The sequence below is a fragment of the Erithacus rubecula genome, assembly GCF_903797595.1.
Source record: "Erithacus rubecula genome assembly, chromosome: 6".
Classification (NCBI taxonomy): domain Eukaryota; kingdom Metazoa; phylum Chordata; class Aves; order Passeriformes; family Muscicapidae; genus Erithacus; species Erithacus rubecula.
The window spans coordinates 36733411-36748739 of record NC_136688.1 but is presented as its reverse complement, the minus strand read 5'-3'; the positions used below and the strand labels follow the sequence as shown (position 1 = coordinate 36748739).

The 15329-nt window shown below is 39.1% G+C and overlaps 1 long non-coding RNA gene across 1 annotated transcript; it reads right to left on the bottom strand.

Moving 5' to 3' along the window:
- Nucleotides 1-390: 390 nt before the first annotated feature.
- On the bottom strand, nucleotides 391-14558 carry LOC306802902. The gene is made up of 3 exons (XR_013774512.1): nucleotides 14405-14558; nucleotides 1892-2088; nucleotides 391-798 (listed from the first exon to the last, which is right to left on the bottom strand). It is a non-coding gene; the product is annotated as an uncharacterized lncRNA (long non-coding RNA).
- Between the last annotated feature and the right edge of the window lie 771 nt (nucleotides 14559-15329).

Below are 15329 nucleotides of genomic sequence, written 5' to 3'. Positions count from 1 at the left end.
GGAGGGGGCTGCTTTCACACAGCAGCCCATCTTTCTGTGTGTGTGAGGGAACCCCAGTGCAGCATGTGTTCACCCACACAGCTGGAGGGGTTCAGATCTTTTGCAGCAAACAACTGATGTGCTGCACACGTGGTCTCAGCACAGCTCAGCTCCCTGAGTTTCCTACCTTTCATCTGTTTATGTCATTGCCCTATTGTCAAAGCCTTTTTTGTTTGTTGATTATTAGTTATGTGGGGAGGTGAAGGAAATGGATCTCTGGTTATTAACATTGTGGAGTCTTTGTTTAAGCATGTCCTCTAAAGTTATGGCCTCTCTTTGAAGGTAAATTATATATTTTCCAATTTTAATTAACAGTTCACGAGTGGATAAGCTAAATAGCCATTTAGAACTATGGAAATGTAATTGCTCCACCATCTGGTCAGCTGTAATATTTTATGATGACTATATGAAGAAACAATATTATATTTTTACTACCACTGTAAACCACCATGATGCTTTCAGAGCACAATTGTGCTGTGAAAGGCAGATGGCCATCCTTGAATTGGAAGATCAGCTTCCTGGATGTCATGGCTGATGGCCAGGTAAAGTATTATTTATACTTGACTTATTTTAAGTTAATGCTTACACATGCTTTAGTTTAGCTTTGACCTTTATTAAGTTAGCAGGAACACTGAATGAGCTATATGACATTTTAATAATTTTATATGCAATTCTGATTTCTTCTGCAGTCATGCAGAGTGAAGGCAGAGGAGTTACCATTCCAAGACCAATGCGATATTCTTTGTATTTACTCTGCTACTTCAAAGGGAAGAAAGAAAAATGTCATTACCATAACAATGCAGAATTCATGTGTCACAACCATAATAGAACTCTATTAACTTGCTGGCTACTGAGTCTTGGCAATTTAAATATAGCAACACAGTTTTGCTGCAAATGTCTGGTCACAGAGGCCATTCCTTAGATGCTGTTGTGGAAATGGTCTACAGCACTGGAAATGTATTTTTTATTTCTGAAAGGGAAGACAAGGGTGAGAAAAACAGAAAAAATATCTTCAGAAATTGATTTTTTCTTTTAAGTTGATGACTGGAAAATATGTAGATTTTAATAACAAGAATGCAAATCTCAGACACAGCTTTGGCAGATTTAAAACTTTGATGAGGTCTTAGATATGGACAAATAGTGAAGGGGTGCCATATGCAAAAATTGATGTGACCAAAATTCTGTGAAAGTCTGTAGGAATTTTACTATTGACTTGAAGGTTTCCAGACTTCATCCTATACTGGAAAAATTTTAACATTTAACAATTTGAACCCAGTTTGTTATATGGATGTATAGTGAAACACATTAGCTAGAACATTAGACACAGTAACAGGATCAATAGAGGGTTCATATCTGTGAACAAACTGCTAATGAGACACGTATGTGAGCTAGACAAATTGTCAAATAATTCACATAAAGAGTCAAGATACTGCACTGTGCAATGTCATTAAATTTTACACAGTAAGAAGTAACACAAAGAAAATATCCAGCACAGAGTCTGGTGGAGTGAACCGCCTTGTGAATTTTCATTCAAGGTTTGCTTACTAGCACAGAGGATTTTGCTTGTGATTTGCATGTGGAATACATGCATTCTCTTGCCTATCTAAGGAAAGAATCAGCACTTTCAGAACATCTAATTTTTTATCAGCACTAACAGAAACATCAGATTTTACTGAAGTGTTATTAAGGGAGCTGCCCCCTGAGCCTCCCATGAAACATGATCCTGAGCAAACAGCTGGAAGTGACGCAGAACAAGAGGTCCATGGTTATCTGGGCTCCTAAAGGCCATGTCTGTGTTAGCACTTGGGTTTGGAGGAGCCCTGAGGTTCTGCAGCCAGTCATCTCCACTCACCATGTGCTGGTTCAGATGACAGGATGGTCTTGGTGCACTGGCTGGATTCCCTCCCTTATCTCATCCACAGCTACTCAGAGCCTCCTGGCACTGCTAGGGTTTGTCTCCCCCCATTTCAGACTTTTTTCAGGATCTTTTTTCCTTTTGTGAGCAGTGCAGTCCTAAGCCACAGCTGGGATCAGTTCCAGGGCTGTGCACTAGAGGGCAATTACAGTCATACATTCACGCCGCTTCATTACAATAATATTCTTGCAGTAATGCAGAATATGCTGATGCAGATATCCTCAATTACCTGCAGGATCCTGATGACTACAAATCATTCTCTGCAGGCTAGCAAATGGCACTTTTTTGCTGTCTCCATTGTATAAGATAGCTTTGCATTCTGAAAATTACCTGAATATCTTATTTTTATCCACCTAGGAGATGAGTCTTCTTAAATAATCCCATTTGCCACTGATATCCATTTAGATATTACTTCTTCATCTATCTTTTTAAACTTCAATTTAAGAATGCAACACCAGTGACTATATGTCTCTATAGCCACATATTGGAAAACAATTCAGTTAAAAATTGCTGTTTTGTTACATGAGATTTTATTTAAGGTTTTATATGTTCTGGAGAGAAATATTCCCAGTTCTGCACTGAGTAAAGAGATATCTTCTGTAAGAGCCTGATTTAAAACCATTGCTCTCAATGCATTTTGTAGTTTGAAACTTCAACTGAGGAAACTTCAACAGAGGAAATTCTAAATGTTGTTTGTAATCAATCTAGCAATTGATTAGTATCTTTGTCTAAAGACATTGATCAATTGTTAGATTCTACAAAAAGGAGGAGTGGAGGGGTTGTTTGTTCATTTTGGCTGGTTTATTTGTTTAATTCCTTTGGACAACGACCACATACTGTTTAGAAGGAGTTTGGATGTCACCTGCTTTGTGATGACACTGTGACTCACTCCTTCCTAGAGTTCTGAGCCACAGCAGCTAGCAGGCAGGTGTGATGGAAGCATCTTTAATGTCTGTCAGGAGAACACCTGTCTGTGACAGAGTAGGAAAAGGAGCTGAAAAGGAGCACAAAATTTGGTGAGATCTCAGTGAAAAATCTGTCTGAGAACAATTCTTCATGTGAATTACTAGAGGCTCAGGTAAATGACAGCTGCTGGAGCTGAAGGAGTAGGCAATTGCTAATAGCAGAAAAAGGGCAATAATACAGTTTTCCAGGATTTGGTCAAGCAGAAGTCATGTGAGCTTTTAGTGAGGCAGTAAGGACTGAAGATAGATTAGAAGATCTTGGATGATCTAAGAGGGAAGAATGCAGTTTCTGCTCTGCTATGATTCAAGTAAAGCATTATAATGTCCAAAACAATGAAGATTTGTTCCAGAACCACTGGACCCATGTTTCCCTCCAAAAAAACCAAAACAAAAACAAAAACAACAAAAAAAAAAAACCAAAACAAACAAACAAAAAAAAACCACAAAAAAAACCCACCAAAAAAACCCAAAAAAAACCCCAAAAGCTGGCCAAAATCCTTATCTCACATACCTCTTCTTCACCTGAAGATATGAGCTAGGCTGCTCCTTACTCAAAGCCCAGCCTACTTACAGAGCTTCTCCTACCAGAAACTCACCAAGCTTGGAGACTCACACCATGGTCCTGGGGATGACAGCATCACCCTTGTGACTTGAGGTGATCCTATTTACAGTGCAATATTTACTTGGTCCTGCTGAGAGAAGTCTTGGGACTGTGTTCTGCTCTAACTTTTAACTTCCACACAGCTCAAAGCTTACCTCTAAAGATCCCCCCCTAAGCAGCCCACTCCTCTGTTCAGAGCAGGTGGCAGAGGAACCACTCCTGTTGCTGTCTTTTCAAGGAAGTGTGCAACTTGATGCCTCTAGTCCCCGAAGGAGCAACTGTTTCTGTTGGTACTTTTCTGTCTGAGCTGAAAATCACAAAAGTCTGTATAAAGTTACTCTTGTATTTCAACCACTTCTCAGATTCAGGGTTGAGTTGCTTGTTAGCTTTCCTTGTGCTACTTATGATTATTGTCTTGTCTTTTCCCCAGAAAAAATAACTTAATTTATGGGCATGTTAGTTACAGGAGGCTCAATGGAAAAAAACAAAAGTGAGGGCCTTGCACAAGGAAGAGAATACAATGGGTGACCAGAACAGGGCAAGGAGAAAATGTAGGAGTGGCAAAAAGTTAAAAAAACCCAACCAACCAAACACTGAAAATGCAATACAATATTCAACCAACTATCAGTGGATGAACACAGAATTATACTGTGCTCCAGATCTGCAAATGCTCCTGCCAGCTGAAGTTTGGTGAGTTCTCCTGGCATTTTGTCCTAACAATGGAAATGGTATGGGACAGTAAAAAAGAAGAAAATCTTCCCTGGGTCATTATGCTTCTGTAGGAGGACAGAGAACAGAGGAGAGTAGATTGGGGAGAAGAAAAACCCTTGCTGCTCTCCAAATAGCTCTAGATGCAGACTGCTCTCTTGCTAAAAGTGTACTAGGGCATAAAAATAACATTGAACCACTTGTAGTGAAGGGTAATACATTAATTCCTAAAGATTATTGGGGTAATATTAATTATGGATGGGAAAGTCAAACATGATAAGCCCAAAAATGCAACTCAGATCAGAATATGGCTACTATATGGAAAGAATAAACACAAGAATCAGGAAGGAAAAATTCAAGTGAAAGAGTAAATATACTGTGTAAACATTACCATTTGTTTCACTAACACACCTATCAGCCTTCTATTTCTAACTTAAACCAAATGTTTCTTCTTGAGTTCACAGAAGTTCTCAGTTATCATGACTTCTAAATACCAGACAAAGAGAAATTAAAAATAAATGAGATGTTTGAACGCCACATACCTCCACAGCAATTTAAAGATTACACTCTGCTAAAAAAATTCACTTTCTTAAAAATGCTCAGTTAAAAACAAGTATGATGAAGAAGCATGCTTTGAAAACCTCTTATTTTCAATATATTAAAGAGAAAGCAAACATTTTCATTATAGTGAAGCAATGGGAAAACCAAAGTCAGTGTTTTACCCAGTATGTTTTTCCAAAAGAAGTGGAAACTATCTATCAAAATGTTGTCTGTTCTCAAGAATAAAAAAGGGAAGAAAGGACAAAGAAAAGAGGAAGAGATTAAACACAATATCTGTATGGTCCGCAAACTAAATTATTATTTTACTTAGGTTTCACCTGGGATAAAGATGTAGAAGCTGGAACAAAAGCTGCTTGAATAATGAAGAAAGTATCTAGAAATGTTTAGAATATAATTTTCTATCATAGCTGGTAGAAGAATTCAAAGAGCTCATTGTGTTCAAGGAAGGTACGCCAGATAATTTGCTTCCTAGACTACTGAAAGGACTGACCAATAACATTTTGAACCTTAAAGAAAGGAATTAAAATAAAAATCTATCAAGTCAGAGAGGGATTGTGTATCTGAAAAAGAGTAAGCATAACACCTGCATCTAAAACAGAAAAAAAGACCTGGGCTACAACCAGTCCTAGCCTGACCTCAGCAGCATGAAAACGTTTCCAGTGTATAAACTACATAACACCCCCCATTCTTTTTTAGCTATGGAGCAACCCCTTGGGCTGTGTACATGTGCAAGCAATGAAAGTGCTTGTTTACTTGAAGTAAATAGGCAACTCAGGTGCAAAAGACAAGCTTCTGTAACAAATGTCCTCTTTACCTCTTTAAATAGGCTTCTGGGGATTTTCCCCCTCCCATATTGATGTCTTCCACCCAGGACTTCCCCTCCTCTTTGGCTTAGAAAAGCATATATGTGTTCATGTTTTCATATATATTAACTGACATATTACTTAAAGGATTGGGTTATCTGGGCACCACTGTTGAAGCACCACATTTTAAAAAGTTGATGGATATCTGACATATGGGTCATACTCATGAAAAAAATAATAATTAGATGCATGACATTTAAAAACACTACTTCATTAAAAACAGGCCATGCCTTCTATTTTTAGTAAGGATTTCCTTCTGTATAGAATACGTGGATAAAGTAAAAATGTGACTGCATTATACAAAAAGTTTTTGGGCTGGCTGCATGTTATTGACAGAATTCCTGCAGAAATACCCTTTCAAGTATTACTTGTAATTTTTGCTTTAATGATGTGTGAAATCCAAAGTATCAGTCCTGTTCTACAGAGCTAATAAAGTTATTTTTTGGCATTGGTGGCACAGGGAACCACTGCAGCACCCCTGCACAGCCCACTGGCTCTCCATTCCCTTCTTCACTGGGACTGCCAGGGAAACAGACCAGGCCAGGGAGTGGTTCCACCTCCAGAGCAGATAAATTCCAGTGTTAGCCCCCCACACTCAGCATCAGCATGGCAGCAGACACCTCTATCAGTTCCTGATTTATCTTTTGCTTGCTCAGGGATTTGCAAGGGCACCATAAGTCTGGTTTTTTTGTTCATTTGTGAGAGCTCTCTTCCTCTTCTGGTTTGATGTATTAGCACATATTGTCATATTCTCTGTAAATTTTGTTACCACCCAATGCCTCTTGAAGACTTCTTCTCTGAGCCACCCATCTCCTGAGCAGGCACCTGCCTCTACCTTTACAGTTCTCTTAAAGATTAAGATTTTTAAATTAAATAGGCCACCTTAAGCATACACCACCCTGCCCAAGTTACCTTGGAGGCCATGCACAAACACGTGGAGGCTTTGCTGTCCCATTTCTAGTGGAAAGAAGTCCCACTTCCCTATGATGGATCTTCTTTCTGTGCATCCCCTTATGGGTACCTTGGAGGATATTTAATGGATTGGAGAATCTGAAGAAGAGCAAGGAGGCATGATCTTCCATGAAAAGTAGAAAAATTAAAGAAAAGGGAAAAAAAAAAACAATAGGCAATAGCATTCAACAGGCAAGCAGGAGAAAGCCAGGTGCAGAAACAACAGTACAGGTGTAAGAGAAGGAGACAGATCCAAGGTCAACAGGATGCCAAGGCTTGCTGTACAACCTTGATGATGGCCTCAGCCTTGTTCCAGCATCCTCTGGATTAATGTGTCCTCTATCCCCAGTCTCCAGGCTAGATAAGGCTGACCTGAATTTGTCTTCAACACAATCTCTATACTCTTAATCTCTGCAGTTCCCCCCTTCCTATTTTACTCCTCAAGTTTCTGCTAAGATTTACTTGTATCACCCAGATTTATTCTATTTTCTCCAACACCCCAATCAATTTAATCTAAATGGTGTCCAGCAAACAATATCAGCAAATTTGCTTCTGTCCCTCTTTGTAGCACTGATACCTACAGCTCCAGGATGAGTATGATGGGCTCTAATGCTTTTATGTTGAGATATGAGCTCATTACCGCTCTGGGTACTTAACTTCCAAAAAGCCTGAGCTCAGCTGCACTGAAGGCCTTTTTGGTGGTGATATTAGGTTTTGGATGATTGCATAAAAGAGATGGTCAGCATGAGTATCTGAACAAAATGCAGTCATCTCAGAGGGCAAGAAGCAAAGGGTATTGTACGTGTACAAAACAAGAAGAATATGGGGTTAAGTACCTCCACGAGCTATCTCTAGCTGAGTGCAGAGTTCTGATGTGAAGTTGGTGCTCAGAATCTGGTGGGTGAGTGGGAGAGTGGAATTTAATGAGAGTGGCAGAGTAGTAGAAGTTAGCAGCCTAAAATCTCTTGTACTGCTAACATAAGGAGATGATGCCAGCGTGTGATGACCACTGCATGTAAAGCCTGCTCAGTTTTGTTGTCAGCTTGTATTATAACCCCAACTCACTGTGCTGTGCACGGCCCATGCCAGGCATGCAGCAATCTCTCTCTGGTGGAGTAATGAACACAAATCTGTGCCAAGCAAAGATTTGCAGTGGGTAGGAAAATCCCTGGCTGCTGTTTTTGCAATGGCTGAAGGCTCCTTTATACGAGTTCCAAGGGCTTCAAGCAAGGGCAAGAGTTTGCCTAAGCATTTTTTACATAGTGATTTTAATTATGCAATAAAATAACTAATAATTCCACATGATATCTTATCTAAAGTTGGCTACAAGATCTCCCCAGAAACCATCAAGGGCGTGAAAGAAGGCATGACAGAGTCAGTTTTGGCTACAGCAGTGAGTAGTATAGAAAGGATTGGCCAAATGACAACTCTACAGTGTCATTATCAGATAAACCACCTAGAAATATTCAGGGTTTTGTGCTCACTGCTGTTTTCAAACTGTTAAAATGCTTCTTGGCTGTCCCCAAATACCTCAGCATTTTAAAACAGCAGCTTCTCTTCTCTACTCCCATACCTAAAATTTATAAACTATTCTCAACAGTAGAAATCACAGATTCATCTGTCAGCAAAAGTTCTCTTCATCCCTTTCCTATAAAGAAAAACACCAGAACTTCTGCCATGTAATTGGGAGCATATAATAGGAGGCTATTAGCAGAACGCTTAATTTGGGGTATTTCAGAGAAGTATATTGTTATGTCTGTCACTTTATTTATGGCACATGTACAGTTGCAGTTCAAGTTTCCCTGGAATTGGAAGAGTGGTCTGCACAAAATGCCATGATAAATTTTAGAGTGATTACTAATGTGCAGAAGGGGTTAGTTTAAAAACAACAAGCCATGACCTCTAATCAATGCTTGACATGTGTCCAGTTTTCTAAAACTGAAGTGAAAGGTGAGGCTGGTTATTCATAACACAATCCAGTCTTATTTATTTGCATCCACACATTTGAAAATCCAAGTTTACATATTTAAAGCTAAATAAAGTTGCCTTGTGACACTCATATTGTATCTATTACATATTTCACTTCAAAACCTCATCTCTCCTAAAGCCTCTTCAGTGTGCTTGAAGTAGCATAGCAAAAGAAAAGGAATTTTCAGTTTAACTAGAGCACTGACATTCTGTTACACAATTCGATCTTGTCTATTTACCAGCTCTTAAAAAACAGAAGACACTAAACAAAACAAAACAAAAAAATAATGCTGAATGCATCCAGCCAGCAGTGCCATAGGTGTCTGAATGCATCTGTAGCTTCCCTCTCACTCATCAGTGTAATTGTTGTCATCTTATTCCATTTTTTGATTAGGCTGGTCGGCCAAGCTCCCAGCTTTTCCTGGCCAAACGTTCTTGTGCTGGTTGTCATGGTGACTGCATTGTTAGCGGGGAGAAAGGCTCTGTTGTCTGCCATTGTTCTGTTGTGCTTTAGGTAATGCACGAGGCATCACAAGTGAAGTGGATGGACCTTTTTTGCTCGGCATCATTGCCGAGTATTGAAAATCTCACATAAAAAAGGAGCAAATAGGCCCTGACCAAAGAAATAACCAACTTCTTTTTTTTTTTTTTTCTTTTTTTTTTTTTTTCTTTTTTTAAAGAAAGCACGCATTATTATAAAGAGGTAAAACAGCACTGGCAGTTAACTGAATAATCGAAGAAAATGCTACAGAAATCATATTTATTAGAAGAACAATTGCCATGATTTGGATGTTACTATACAAGAGTAACCATTTGGCAATTTAGCTTGAATATAGTTTTTAAATATTCATTTCTCAAGCTTGCAATGCCATTTAACCTCAGATTCCATTTAGCTTAAAACACTGCAGTCTAAGAGTTGAATGCAATAATTTGTTTTTTAAAATTTAATTAATTAATAGCTATTTTTTAAGTAATTACTGCAGTTTATTACACTTTATACCATTGTCAGATTTTGTTTTATTCCCCAGCATATGAGCTTTTACTCCAATTTTAATTAAACTGAAAAAAATATTAAAATAACAGGTACTTTTCACAGGTTTGACTTCAACACTCAGAAAATTTCTTTAAGAGAAGAAAAATTACACTAAAAGCTTGGAGAAAGTTCTTCAAAGAGCCTTATTTAAACGGATTGCCAGACAAGATCTTGCCTTCGTACCGTGATAATTAACTTTCAACAAGGATTACACATTAAATATTGAAAAACCTAATGCAAATCCCAACTGCCTTAAAACAATCAATAGTACACGGTTTGGGAGTCTGATTTCCACCCTCTGTTCAAATTCATCTGCTGAACCCATTAAGGGAAATCAGCAGGGTACCAGCATTTCTCTCCCATCATTCCAGGAGAAAAAACACCTTCCAGCAGAACCTGTCACTGGATGTCACCAAAGTTCCATGAATTTGCAGGGAAAATAGCACTATTTTATCAGAAACACTCAAAGAGCCCTAAGGAAAGCAAGTGAAAATAAGTATGACAGCCAAACCAGCTTACCTGTAAGGCTGGCAAGGCCAGAACCTGCACCCAAGCAGCCATGGGTGTGCTCACTGTCTCTAGAGGAACCACCGAGGTTCACATGCTGAGGCTTTAAGCTGCCAGATATCTCACACACCTGGAGCAACAAGTGGTTTACAGCTGCTGGCACAGGCAGCTGAAAAAGTGCCCAGAGTGGCTTAATTTGGGTTAATTTGGTGAGGGCTTTTCCTGACTGTTTTTTGAGACCATCAGACTGGAGCTATTCCATACCCGCTGTGCCTCCTGTACTAGAGACTGCTGGTGGAATGCACAGCACTCAAAAGAAGTTTGTGCTTCTCAGGTGCTCAGCTCTACATGTGTCAGATTGAGAATCTAAAAAGAAATGGTAGGAGATGCAGATTTGCTTGCAGGGGAATTAATAAGGAGTAGCTCTTTGACTAATGCCAAAACAACTGAGGCAAAGATGAATAAAAAAATTTGCCATGAATATGAAACTTTCTAATAACTTATGTGTGTCCCAGGAAAATGGTGTGCCCTTTAGGAAAAAAAGTTGTCATACCATGAATCCTGTCTGCTTTAAAACTTCAAGAGTAGGGATTTCAGAATAGCAAAATTACTTGGGCATCTATGCCACGAGGACTTCCTATGAGTACTACGTCCCCAAATCCCCTGTCATTACTAGTTTTCTGAGAAATTACTTTTTAAAGCTAGAGAAACTGGCAGCCTTCATACAAGCTGCCAAGGACCATCAAATATAGTGACTCTGAGTTTCCAGTGAGTTCCAGCTGACCCCAGTACTTGCTGGACACAGCAGCAATCCTGCTGCCCTCACTCCTCTGCTCCAGGGTGCTCTGGACACGTGCCCAGGACTGTACATGCAAACACTGCTGGGACTGGTAGTAAATTAGGATTTATCATGCTCACATACATGCACACGATTTATTACTTGCACAGCAGAAGCAGGTCTGCACACAGCCTCCCATCAGCTAATGCCAGCTTCATCTATGGCAGAGGTATAATTCCTGCTAAATTCCTAATTCTCTTTTAATTCTATGAAATTACTATATAGCCCAGTTCATTTTACCCTTATTAAATTCAGGAGAGCTTTTCCATAAGGGATAGCTTCAGAAACACTAATATAGGACAATTGCTGTTTTTTGGAGAGCTCTATTGCAAGTGTATTGCCTTCTCAGCTGGAAAGGATGATTACTGATGTCTGAAAAAGGTACTTACAGCTTAGTACACAGTAAACATGCATTCTGTTTTTCTTTTGCTCTGTTAGACAATATAATACATAGCAAAAATCTACAGAAAAAGCAATCAAAACAGACACACTTTAAAAAGAATCCCAAAGCTTCTTAATTTGTACTTCATTCTTTCCATCAGCATTTCCACCCGCATTCATCACTGAATATTCATTCCTGCTTCTGTCTTTGGGTTGAGTGTGGCAGCAGCCCAACAGCCACACAGGTATTTCTGTGAAACAGGTGACAAGGCATCCCTCCCCCATCACTGCTGCCTGGCAGGAGGGTCTCCAGCCCCGCTCTGGTTTGGGAGAGCCGCTCTCCCCATCACCCCCTTTCCCCCGCCTGATGCGCTGAGAGCTCCCCCTCCTGTCACAGCCAATCTTAACTGCAGTAGACAGATTAATATTATTACCTCGTTTTAATTAATTCCTCTCCTCAATTCAAAAAAGCACATCTGGTGCTTTTCAGAGCCAGACAAAGCTTCTTTCCTCCCATCCTCTCCTGAACATCAATTAATAACTTGGCAACAAAAAGAAAAGAAGGGTTTGTTCTCTGTACCTAACAGTCACAAGTGACAGAGAGAAAGAAAAGGGACTTGCTACAGACAGAGGTCAAGGGAAATGACAGAACTGCCAAATCTTCTGTGTTTCTGCAACTCAGCAGAGCTTATTAGTGACACAGCTACTGTGGTTGTGCAGTTTCCAGACCAGGAATTGTCTCAAATCACTTCAACTTGAAGTGCATGAAAAATGATGTGTAACTCGTCTCACCCATTCAGGCAAGTGGTTAACCACTGGCTCCCAGGCAACTGCTCAAGCCCAAAAGGTGATTTCAGACCTCACTGAAAACATTGCAACTCTCAAATCCACACTTAAATTTATAGAAAGAAGTGATTCCCCTTCCAGAATTTTTCAAGTCTCTAAAATCTCCTAACACAAGTAGAAGACACACAGCATCCTGAGCCCCTAGTCCTACACAGCTCTGTGCCTTGCAAACTCACAGTGACCAGTGGCCCAGAAGACAGTGAGGATAAAAACCAATTCCCTGTTCTCTAGAGCAGGTGGAGTTCTCTTTGACTGGGGAGATAGAAGAAAAAAAAAAAAAAAAAAAAAAAAAGACAGGAGTTTGGCATCAAAAAGGGCCAAAGTTTGTTGCGACCATTTGTGCAATATTAAGAGATGCAAGACTAAACTCTGAAACTCTGACTATGGGTGTGTCCTCACTGGCCTATGGTCTCCCACAAGACCAGATCTGCAAGCAGGGAGATGTCAAGCCCAGAGCTGATTCCAGGATGTTCCCATATGGGTGGCAAGGTGTGCTGACCAGCGTGGGTCATGCATTGTCTGGGCAACCACTGGGGCTCTGCAGGTAGGAGGTCTGGTGGCCTCAAAGCCTGTTCACTTCAAAGTCACCACTGGACATACATTTAAACACAACTCCACATTTGCCATTGAATTTTGTGACTGTTGCCTGTTTTCCAGCCTCAGGAAAAATACTGATGCCAGAAAAAGCACATTAAACTTTCCAAGAGGATAAATGCCCATGATAAGTAAGGAGAAATGTCACTGAGTCAAAACCAAATGTGAGGTAGAAATTAAAGGAATAATGTATTAGTTTTTTGAAAGGGAACTTCTATCATATTGTTCTGGTTTTTTCTACATGCAACTCCAGAATCTCAGATTTTCAGTTCTCATTGAAGAGACAGGCTTTGAAGTTACTGTCCAAACAGGCTTTCTTCTTTTAAACTCAGCATTATAGCTAATTCAGTTTGGGAGCTTGGCTTTCCCTTGGAATTTTGTTTTGTTGATGCCTTTATCCCATCTTTGTAGCAGCTACTTTCTTCCTTTCTTCCTCCTTTTTATTTTAGCTCCTTTTTTTTCTCCCCTCAAAGACATTTAGAGTGGATCGCTCTCATGTGATTTCACTTCTTCTTGGGAACCCGATTTTTAATGCCCAAAAACCTTGTAGCTACTATTTAAGGTGCTAGTACATCAAGGTGTATGTTTTAAAGATCAAAATAGGCATGAAAACGAGATAAAAACTGCATTTATACATAGTTTATATCAAACATCTATTTTGTATCAGATGAAATGTCTTCTTACAGGTTGGAATTTTATTAGACATGAGGTGAATTTTATTACAACTGAAAAAATTCAGAAAAAAAAGGGGGGAAAATAGCTAGCTTATGATAAACACAGATTTTAAACATGCAAAATTTAATTCAACTGTACCAAAATATAAGATTCAGCATATCAACAGCATGTCCACTCTTAAAACATGCTTAAAAATTTCTATTTTATTTTTATTATAGAACTGGCAGCCCCACAAAACAATATAAGGGAAGGAGCTGTGTTAGCTAATCTGCTGTAATCCTTTCAAATCTCTGAAAGAACAACAAGGGCTTGATAAGCAGGGTCAGGCTGGGGCAGGATTTTGATAGGAGACATCTAAGGAATGTCTAGGTGCTTCAGGAAGGGGATGTGGATGATTTAACAAGATGGCTAAATTAGCAAGCTTTCTCCCCCTCCACTTTGGTAAGGAGTAAAGGGAGCAGACCATGTGCTACAGACAGAGCAGCCTTTCAGAGGAGACAGGTGTAAGACAAGAAATCCCATTCGAGGTATGATTTTATCAGGCAGTGGTTTTAACACACACCAGTTCAGGTAAGTACATTTTACCTTGTTGACTGATGGATAAACTATTTCCCCTATCCAGTCCTAAAATTTGCAGGGTGTTGTAAGGTGCTGTTAAGTCATGCCATAAACCATGCTGTTCACTCATTGTCTCAAGCCACTTCTTTCTCCCTTACACACTTTGTGCATGTTAAAAATGTGTTTCTGCAAAGTGCTTATAAATTGCAGGAATGCCAGCTGCACCCATTACAGCTATCACCCATAGCAGTTCTAGTGTTGGTTTTAACAGCTGATTATATGAATAATCACTGAAAACCAGATGATATGAAATACCAGTCAATATTTTTAATTAACTCCCCGCAAAGTTCTCAACTGAACCAGAAAAATAAGTAAGATAGAATTATTTTAGAAGTACGTACCTTGCACTTCTGAAATATTATACAGGCTGTGCTGGCAAAAACAACTGCTCTCTAAGAAAATACTTGATTGAAAAGTCAGAATCTGTGACTCACTGAAAGAAACGCAGGGATTTCAGTGAAAAGAGTAAAAACCTCTCAGACCTCATTTTATGCTTTTTTTGTTTCCACTGAGCATGTTTTAAGACTAATCAGCCTTATAAAAGGTACCACTGTTAATCCACTGTTTGTCTTCATCTTCACTGCAGCTGCTTAGCAGATAGAGAGCAAACAAAACCAGAATAAAGGTCATTCCATTTATATCCTTCAGAGTGGAAGACAAGGGCTAAATTATTGCTGAGAATTACATGAAGGAAAGCCCAGGATAAGATACATATTGTTTATTATTTGCCAGAGCCATAGTGGTACTACATTTACATATTTGTAAAGGGATTACATTAACATTTTATGAGATTAACTGGGATAGCATGGGGAGATTGTCTGATATAATGTCCACACAAATTAAAAGTACAGACTGCATGTGGCATATATGGATAGTGAGAATTAACCCAAACTTTCCAGCTACCAATCTGTTGTAATGCATGAAATACAATTACATTTTTTCACATTAAAAATATAATGAATTTTATTACTTCTCATCATGCAGAACAGGAAAGGTAAAAACCTTAATGAATCATTTTGTATTCTTTCACAAGACACCTTAAACTCATATTTTCACATTTTTAAGGCAGAAGGAACAATAGCAAAAAAAGATCACTTTTATGCTAATAGTAGGAAATAATTTCACAGTAGTCAAATATGACTAGAAAACCCACAAGCTTTTTCTTGAAATTAGGAAATATTCCTTGGAAGCTACTCTATAAATAATACATAGTAGGTTTAGTGTAATCTTTAGTATGAGAATATGCTTTCTTTAGAGCCAACAGTA